This window comes from Pleuronectes platessa, chromosome 1 (genome assembly GCF_947347685.1).
Source record: "Pleuronectes platessa chromosome 1, fPlePla1.1, whole genome shotgun sequence".
NCBI classification, from domain to species: Eukaryota; Metazoa; Chordata; class Actinopteri; order Pleuronectiformes; family Pleuronectidae; genus Pleuronectes; species Pleuronectes platessa.
In genome coordinates this window covers 27,845,455-27,854,550 of record NC_070626.1, presented here as the reverse complement: position 1 = coordinate 27,854,550, position 9,096 = coordinate 27,845,455, and positions in this window count along the sequence as shown.

The window sequence follows — 9,096 nt, the reverse complement described above, 5'->3', positions numbered from 1 at the left end:
AAGAAACAGAGCATTACCACGGCTCAGAGCTGTGACACCGTGAAGGAGGAGATAGTCCCGGCCGTCTGGGTGCCGAGCAGAGAGCGGCTGCAGAGGGAGGGCGTTGCACCGGAGGCACCGATCGGTATCTGAAGGCGTTTCTGTCTTTGAAATCCCTGCAGTGGTTCAATATCTCCCATCTCCTCTCTGATTCTGATAAAAACAAGATAAATCAGACGTTTCTTTTCCTCTTCACGGTCTCTGTCGTCTGTTTTTATTTAATCTCTGCAGGGATTTCAGTTTTTTTATCTGCTGCATCTGCCTAATTTACAGATCAGGAAACTCAGTGGTTCAGTTTAAACTGGTTTTTCCTCTGGTTCGGCATGTGCAGGTCTGCTGACATCAGTCCTCTCGTCTCCACCGAGCAGATTTGTTTATCAGTTTGTAATTCAGCAGAATATCTCAAAACCCCCGTGAACAGATTTCAGGAGGAGTTCGGCCGCCGGCCAAGAAGCAAGTGATGTTTTTGGCACAGAGCCAAGATTTTCTTTTTAATAAGGTTACATAACAGGATAAGTTTGTGAAGCCCTGTAATAGAGAGACGGCCTGTCCAGGGTTTACCCCCCCCCCCCCCCCCCCCCCCCAAGCCTCTGTCAGTGTCACGTGACCACCAGCGTGTTACCAGTGTAATTAGCAACAGAATCTAAAAGAACTGATTTAGAGAATTAATTGAGCCGAGTTTTTTTTTTGTTCTTTTAGTCCCTCTAGTGGTTGGGAAACATTTTGGGAAATATAATTGGTTTATTCTAAGAATTTAAAGTATTCAATAACAACCTTGTGTCTAAATGTCAAGTGTAGAGTCAGGTTCGGGTAGATATGCAGGACTAGAGACAGGTCAACAGCAGTTACATATTTTTGGTCAATAAATGAACATGTAAAATCAATTGTTTAATCGGTTTAAACCTAATTGTTTGTATCAGAAGCAATTTTTTGAAAAGATTTTTTTGAGTTTGATGAGTTTTAGTTTGTATGGAAGTGTGAAGGGACCAAACCTGGTAAAAGAAGCTGTGCAGGGTCACTGATAGCAACAGAAAACTGATGTAACTAACCCTCACAACAAATCAATGTTTCTAATCGGTTTGACAAGAGGCAACAAGTTAACAGGCTTCACACGCGTCAGTAGTGTTTTTCGTACACTGAGCCAGTCTACGTGTTTCTAAATGCAAAGCTAGCTTAGCCACGTCCCAGCTCCAGCTCAGTACTTTCTTCAGGGTCGCATTTAGTTGAACCATAGACTGTATATAAAGATGGACGACATGACACCTCCCCAAAAATCATCTGGATCGCCCCCTGGTGGCAGATCGCAGTATAGGTTATTAAGCGTCACTTGCAGTAAATATTAGCTGCCTTTGTTTTTACAGTAATGCATTTGTTTGGGTGTTATCGCCCCCTGTTGACCATGTAAGCCCTCGGCAGCAATGTCCACTGCATCATACGCCTGCTTGAGTGAGACAGGCAAAACGGAGATCAGGTTACAAACCTCAACAAACTGTTTTGAGATGCAGAAAAGGATAAATGCCTACTTTTTCATTTTAAATGAGTACACATTACTCAATGTTGTATCAGTTTTTCAATAAAATCGTCACATCCACCTACGAGTTTGTTTTCAACTATAAAAATGCTTCATTAAGCCTGTTTATGGTTTTTATAGTAAAAAAACTCATCGGATTTGATGTTTTCTGTGAATTATTGGGTCCAATATGTTGATATATCAAGATGAAAAAATAAAAGACTGTCTGGTCATACAGCTGATGATGTGCTGAAAGAAAAGGATAACAAATAATTGCATGGTAAAAATATTTTATGTGATATGTATAAGGACTACTTCAAAACACCCTGGACTCCCAAGGGTTAAACTTTAAATAGCCTTCTGTTTATTTATCTCTTTCCATCTTGTTGCACAACAACCCCCCCCCCCCCCCCCTTCTCAATCATCCTCTTTCCCATTCTCTTTTGCATCTTGGTTCCCTTGTTTTCCTGCTTTCTTTTTCCCACCCACTTCACGTCCCCCCCGAGGAGCTGGCAGCAGACGTCCAGATCCCGCCGGCCGCTGCTCGCTGGGAATCTGCTGCCCTTTGGTTTAAATAGCACAACCCTCCATGTCCTATGTCCCATACACAAACAGGAAGCGAGGACCTTATTGCTGAGGGAGGATGTTGTGAAAGTGTTTATTTTGTTTATCGCACAACATTGAAATATGACAAATAAAGCAGCTGGTTTCTAAGGTCCATTTAATTCTATTATTACACTTATTAAACTGCCTTTATATAATCCCTTTCGAGCTCTGATTCCATGTGACTCAGATTCTTTGCATGTTTTTCCCATGTTACAAAGATCTCAGAGGAGTTTCTTTTTTATCTCCCAGTTTCGCTTCATGAGAAAACGACTGTTTAAACGGTCCCACTGGGTTTTTTCTCCAGCGTTTCCTCTGGTGAGGAATGCTCAGAGTGGGAGTGTTTCTGTGTGATAGGAAACACTTTGATATTAACTCTCGTCCAGCAACTTCCAAGATTAAGAATAAGATCATCTCTGTCCTGTCTCTCCTCCAGGACCCCGAAACACAAGTGTGATAAAGACAGAGACACAGACAGGCTGTCAGAGGAGGGAAAGGGAGACAGATTTGTTATTTTCTGAGCTGCAAACAACACGTAACACACAATCTCACAGTAGTCCCCCCCCCCCATCCCCAATCTGGCAAATCTCTCGGAACATTTTTCAGCTTGTAGTTTTGTTTTCTGCGTCGTTCGAAACAATAAACACAGTCGCTGCTGGCACCGACTTTGTTGTCGCTGGAGAAAACATAACAGCCCTGAGATCCAGGAGCGGTTTGAGGCGATGAACTGGGGTTAGCGCGTCCGGGCCGGTGCCACGAGACGAGCCAATGACAGACTCTGTTGTGACCCCTTGAAGTTCCGACGTGTCTGACGTTAATATTTAACGCTGATGTTTATGTCGTCGGTGTCACGGAGGAACCTCGTGAAACGGGCCTGTGCACTGAAGCTGTGAAGTGTTTCTCAGAGTCGGAGTGATACTGTCACCACCAGGATCATAAACCTCGGGACCACAAGGGGACAGAGGAAGACAATGTCTCTGCAGCTCTGCAGAGGTCATGACCTTTACTTCAGCTGAGAACAGGTTGAATGATGAATGGTTTCTTTGAAATCTAACATTCAACCAATAGGAGGAACTCGTTATACACTGGGTCTTGTCATGTTCCTTGTAATGTGCATTTTAATATGTTAGTTATTATTTATATGTATACATCTGGATGGTCAATGTGGAACATTTGGTGATGTCCTCTACCCCTATCTCCACTGTTGGGGGCCAATCCTTCTAAGGGTGTGTCTCCCACTTTCTTCTTTCTACATGACCTTTCAGTCATTGTGTTTGTTTGTTAGCTTACCTGTTGTTGTGTTTTTAATTTAATTTAACTCTTTAGTAATAAGTTCTGGTATCCCATGCTATATGCTCATATGATTTGCAAATTGACTGGAGGATTTGTTCTTCGCTTGATTTGTCAGACTAAACAGAGACTTGCTCAAAGATGGTGGTCCGGCCCTTTGCATTAAGTAAATCACATCATCGCCTCCTGCTCGTTTCTAAAAATCTCCAATAAAATGTCCAACTTTTTATATATGTACAGTCCTGTTTACACTATATATCCATCCACACATCCATTCATTTTCTATGCCTCTTTTCTGTTTCAGGGTCGAAGGGGGGGACATTATCATTATCTTATCTTATTTAAGTGTCTTGATCGCCCCCTGGTGGCTGCCTGCAGTATGCGTCTTAAACCCCGCCTCCTCCATGTTAGTGGATGGGCAACTGGCCAAACTAAAACCTCAGTAAAATTGGTTTCTGTCATTTCATGTAGTTCTTATCAAACTGATGTATTTGTCAGTGTTGACGTTTTTGATAAAGTTTGGTTTTAATTATTTATTTGAAGCTAGTAAATGGGCTGACAGGTCTTGATTGACAGCTGAGACGTGATTGGTTGAGGGTGTGTAAAGCTGGGACTCCTCTACCACAGCCCCCCCCCCCCCGAGATAACAGAGATAAAAGGACAGTGACCATTGAACTTACGCAATATCCAGTGGACACAAACACCTCTCTGAATAAATTATAATATTACACAATATTTACTTTCTAAATATGCAGCTCTTTGCCACAGAGAGGCCAAAAAAATATTTATTGCTGTTTTAAGATGAACTTCTCTTCAGGCAAAGCACATATTTGAAAAAAACAACAACAAAAAGACTTGGTTACTTCCTCCATCATCAATTAAAAAAACATGACCCATGTGGAAATTCCCTCTTAATAACTGCAGAAGGACCTGATGGACGATGGCAACTGTAAAGCTGGAGTGCAGCTGTTACATCAAATGAAAGCGAAGCATTAAAGTGTTATTTGTCGTCTGCTGCAATGAAACATTTAATTACACTTTCTTCTGATAAATCTAGATAATAATAAAGAGCTGGTTTGTTTGATGCATGCATCAGCGGTGCCGTCCATAAGGGCCGATTGATTTCCACCAGTCGTGGAAGCTTCTCCACTCTCCCTCTGTCCTCTCTCCCTCTCCCAGCCGATGTGTCCAACAAGTGTCAGCTAAAGGACAATAGATAAACGGTGCCATCACTTCCTAAAAGGCTAATAAAGACATTGCCAGTTTCAAATTCTTTCAATAAAAAAAAACCTCAGTTGAAGAAATCCACATTCACACGGCTCATGTGGTCCAGGCTGAAGGCGCGGCTACATGCATGCCTTTGATTGGCTTTAATGTATTCATGAAGGGAGCTATTTATTGGACAATGTATTCACGAAACGTCACCAACGCGCCTCCATCGCTCGGGTGTGTGTGGGTGAAAAAGCTTCAAAGTTTCCCCTGGACCTCTCAAATGGATGTTTGGCCCGTACCACAGAGGACACGGAGAACACAAGCTAAGTGCTTTAGCAGCGGGTGATGCTAATGCAGCGGGACAGGCTCAGCGTGGCGTGAAGTCGAGGAGTGCTGTGTGAGGTGACTTATGGGACAATGGGGCCGCTTTCCGCAAATAAAACATGAGGCTTATCCAGAGCCTCTGAACTATTCAGTCTCGGTTTCTGTCAGGTGTTGGTGGGGAGAAACAGAAAGAGAGAGATGGGGGGGCGGGCGGGGGGGGGGGGGGGGGGGGGGGGGGGGTATGATTTAATGCTCCTGAGCTGTTTGGATTATCTGACGGATACAATGACGGGTAATTCAGTGACAATTATACATTTCTGTTCATTTGCAGAATCCTATTAACTCGTTGACATCCACTTTCCCCTTTCACTTCCTCTTGAGTGGTTCTAATGTTGTTAAAACCATCCTCTTCACTATCTGACATTTTCATACACTGCATTTATAAACTCTGCTTCTCAGGCTCCTGATTGAATCAATGTAAGAGAAATATTCAAACCAAAGAATCCTTATTGTTACAGGTGAACCATCTAATCAAATGAAAATACCGGATATATTTTATATATTAATTTACACACATTTCCACTTAATTCTGGGAGGTGCATTAATTTGTAATATATAAAATCTGGTGTCAGGCCGAACCATTGAGACAGGAGGTCAATTTAAAGCATTCTGGTCACAGGAACCACAAAATAAGTTGTTTGATACAATTTCATCCTAATTCATGTAGTTGAAGTTATAAATATATATATTTTTTTAATACATGTATTATCTTACCGGGTAATTTGATAGTAGATACGTTTCCAAACTGTGGATTTGGATGCTACTAATCGGACAAGAGATCAATCTAAGACGTCTCAAGCTCGTTATCAGGGCCAAGGGGAGAGAAAACAAAATTCTGCTACACAAAATTTGTGCTGCGTTTTATTTTGAAATACTAAACACTGTGATCTTTCAATTTCTTTTATTTTTGGTGATATTAGGTCATGAGAAAAAGGCGCCTGTCATGCATCTTTATGGACGTGACAGTTTCCTTTAGTCTGTCGTGCCGCCACACTTTGTCCAAACCGACGACAACAAAGTTGGACCCATGTGGGACCAGCTGTGATGTAAGAGAAGAAGACAAGTCCTCCAGCAGGTCCATGAGTAAGATGTCCTCCAACATTTTTTTAGTCTAACAATCACAGTTTTAGAATCAATCTATTCCGTCTAAATAATCAACGATCATACTATAAAAGTCTCAACCCCTCAATTATGTAAAAACCTCTCTACATGTGCACACTTAGAAAGAGGAGGTCAGTGAATGTACCTCCAAATACATGACTTTAAATCCCACTGTATAAATAATAGTTTGAACAGCACATCTACACCCATCCATCCCTGGTAAAGACGGAGGTTACGTCTTTGGACATAAAAGCTCCAGAGCTGCAGTGACTCATCTTTCTTTTTAACCCTTCGTGTCCCGGGTCGTCCAAGCTCTGAAAAAAACACTGATTGTTTTGATGGAGATTTGAACATTTTTAGAAAGTTGCAGGAGGAGGACGAGAAAAAAGACACAAAGAAAAAATGATCAATAAACACGTTTCCAGTTGCCAAGTTTAGAGAATGTGCTTTAAATGACAGTTATGGTGATTTAAAAATGTGTCTCGTCGGTCAGTAATAAGAGATCATACATAATCATTTGTGCATTTTTCACATATTGTGTTTTCATAAAACAATATGAATAATCTTAGTTTAGAAAAAGTCACATTATAATAATATCAGCAACAAACAGGGCTTGACAAGGTGGATCTCGAAACATAATCCTAAAAATGTACAATATTTTCTGACCTCACTGTACTGCAGCTATGGTAAATGTCTGGTTTTTATTAATTAATGAAACTGATATTCAAACCCATAGAACTGACCTGTTTACAATATGCATGACAAGACATAAACATCTTCGTATGTGTGGGAGCAAAAAAAAGCACAAACCTTTTGATTGAAATTATAAAATCACATTATCACAAATCCCCTCGTAGACGATAAAGATAACATTCAATTTGTTTTCAAACCAGCAAGTTGTGTGATTACGTGTGTCTCCTTTAAAGTAAAGTATGAAGAGAGGGATTAGATTTGATATTTGATGTAATAAGTCCTGAATGCATGAACAAGGGGCATGAAGATGGCGGCCTCCTGTGCATTAAAACCCTCATGACACAGCCCGTCGGAGCTGCACACACAAACTTAATGAATTAATGATCACTCGGCAGCACAGTCAATATTTCATAGGCAGCCAGTGTTACTAAAATGACAAACAGAGCGTAATATAGGCCGTGTGGTTTTTCTATCGTTCTCAAAGTAAAGTAAAACAGTGATGCTGACTGGTGCTGATCTGGGACCAGCTCCATTGTGCTCATAAAACAAAATGTACGTCTGCACCTACTGTAAAATTCTGCTGTATGGTTCCCAGAGTAGAAATGTGTTTTCCAGCTCAACGATTAAACATCAACATAATTAAATGGATGAAATGTACGAGAGGAAATATGACAAACGTGATAAAACCCATCACATGCTCAAATTAAACACTGAGTGATTTACATAATAATATCAACATCCTATTTAGATATCAGTGTTTAAAACCGTTTCACGATCTTCACCTTAACTTCAGCCTCAGAACATTATAATACACTTAATTCAAAACCAGCAGGAGATTAACAAGAAGGCTGACAGCTTTTCTCCATCATTCAGTAGACACATGTATCTGATACACATCTATGTTTTTTATTAAATTTAAATCCTAAATCATTTACAGTTACATATAATTCTGAATTATGTAAAAATCCACTTGCACAAGTTGCTTTTTTTCGGGATTGCAACTGACAATAATCAATTAATCTGATGATAGTTTCCTCTATTTGTCAATTTATTGTTTGATCTATAAAAATGTAGTGATAAAATAATGAGACATTTCTGAGGTGACATCTTAAAATGTCTAATATTTACCAACCAATACTCGATAATAATGGTATTTATGGTATTTAGTTCACAATGATATAAAACAGTGAGAACTAGCAAATATATACATCATAGAAAAAGATGCCAGTGAATACATGATAATTGTGATGATTTGTCAAATTAGATGTTGGTTGATCCATCATCACTCAAACAATCAATTAAATCTGTAATGAGTGAAGAATCTAAAATCTTCTTAAACACATATTCACATAATGTTTGATCTTTAAAAATGTCAGAAACATTTCTATCACAAGGTTCTTCTTCAGAGGTGACATCTTAAAATGTCTAAATCTTCAACCAACAGTCCAAAAATACAAAGATATTCAGTTCACAATGATATAAAACAGAGAAAAACAGGAAATATATGCATTAGAGAAGCTGAAAACAGTGAATATCTTCATAAATAGTGTTTTTTAATATCATCGGTCAAGGATTCAATTAGCTCTTGATGTTTTGTCTCTGATTTCATTCCACTAACCCAAACCAACGCCCTGGTTTCTGTTTGTGTTTGCTTTCTCCTCTGATCCCCTGACGGCTCCCCTCTTTGTTCCTGCGTTCATCACTTGGGTTCAGTATGTACAGAAACATGGTGGAGCTTCACTATTTTTAGATCAAATCACTGAGAAGTCGGAGTGAGACTACGTCCGTCCACTCGGCCACCTCCCCCCCCCCCCCCCCCCCCATCCTCCTCCTCCTCCTCCCCATCCTCCTCCTCCTCGCTCAGCCTGCCTGATTGTGTTCCTATACAAAGTCAGGAAACTGTCTGGCCTTTGAGAGCTGCCTTGTTGTGAGGAAACACACTGCATGCTGGGCTCAGGTCCAGGGCCGGGCCTCGACACACGAGAGGCCATCACCCCGCCCACGCCACTCTTACGTCAAACTGGGTCCAACTCATTAAAACACCCACAGGCCCTTGTTATCATCGTTATTATTATAATGATTATTGATCATTATTATTAAGGCTTGTAAAGTCACATTATTCTACTTCAACTAATAAGTTCTGAATATTTTAATAATTCTCAATTTAATTCAATAAGTGGTGCTGTGGGAACTGTTGGGTTTCTCTATAATGTTTAAGGTCTCTGCATTAATATGTGCCTTGAGATAATGTATGTTATCATTTA